This window comes from Branchiostoma belcheri, unplaced genomic scaffold, assembly GCF_001625305.1.
Source record: "Branchiostoma belcheri isolate BF01 breed outbred unplaced genomic scaffold, Haploidv18h27 scaffold162, whole genome shotgun sequence".
Lineage (NCBI taxonomy): Eukaryota > Metazoa > Chordata > Leptocardii > Amphioxiformes > Branchiostomatidae > Branchiostoma > Branchiostoma belcheri.
The window spans coordinates 41,388-42,714 of record NW_017803069.1 but is presented as its reverse complement, the minus strand read 5'-3'; positions in this window follow the sequence as shown (position 1 = coordinate 42,714).

Genomic DNA, 1,327 nt, shown 5'->3' with positions numbered 1-1,327 from the left:
GGGCACACAAAAATCGTTTGATCAATTGCTGACGTCACGTATCCGTCAAGTCTCGTGTGAATAAGGTCACATGTCTGTAACTGTAACTCTCGCGAGATTACGCTCGGAAGTGATTGGTCATTAATCATCCTGATGAAGGCCACAGTGGTCGTTAAAACTTTTATCCTTGTGTACCCTTTGTGTTGAAATGAAGCTTAGTAGCGGTAGTAATCATAGCGAGATGCTGAAATTTATTCTTACACAAAGAGTACACAAAAATCGTTTGATTAATTACTGACTATTTATCAATTGCTGACGTCACGTATCAGTAAAGTCTCGTGTGAATAAGGTTACGTGTGTGCAACCGTAACTCTCGCGAGATTACGCTAGGCAGTGATTGGTCATCGGTCATCCTGATGACTGTGGTCGTTAAAAATTTGATCGTTGTGTACCATTTGTGTTGAAATGAAGCTTAGTAGCGGTAGTAATCATGGCGAGATGCTGAAATTCATTCTTACACAAAGAGTACACAAAAATCGTTAGATTAATTACTGACTATTTATAAATTTCTGACGTCACGTATCGGTAAAGTCTCACGAGAATAAGGTCACGTGTCTGTAACCGTAACTCTAGCGAGATTGCGTTCGGAACGGTGATTGCATGTCCCCTCAACATCCACATCAATCTTTAAAGTTCACCAACCACAGTAGGCCATTAGGCTACTTCCAGCCCTACTAAATAGTCACTTGAGTCATCACTATCCAAAGTTTCAGAAAGTACGGATCAACAGGTGGAAGTTTTAAGAAGCATTCTCTACAGTTAAAGGGGGTCTGTAAATTGTAGCCGTTGCCTTGTCTGTGGATGCTGGCATGCATGAAGACAAGTGTGTCATATACTGCGAATCATTGTTAAAACATAGCATAGTCAGAACAAACGCCCTACACTAAGAAATGTGTTTTTTCTCTTTCAATTTCAGTTGTCTTAAAACTGTTCAGTGTTAATTCAGTGATCACTGTTTATTAAAGGAGTACTAAAGTCCAGAAGGCAGTGCTATATTCCAACAGACATTAATTTTAGGAAGTGAAAAATGCATTCTACTTTACTGATACCGAGCCTCAGTGTCCCGGAGATTCAATATGAATGTGAAAATGTGGGCTTTGAGTCCCAATTCATTCCTATGTTGGCAGAGAAAATTGAGTCTTTATTCCATCAAATATCTGTTGATTTCCTGACACAGTATTCACGTCCTGACATGAGATCACGGACGCCAAGCACACCAGTCTGTGGCCGCTTGGATGACTAGAAACCTCTCAATCTACGACAAGATAACGTATACATGCACTATGAA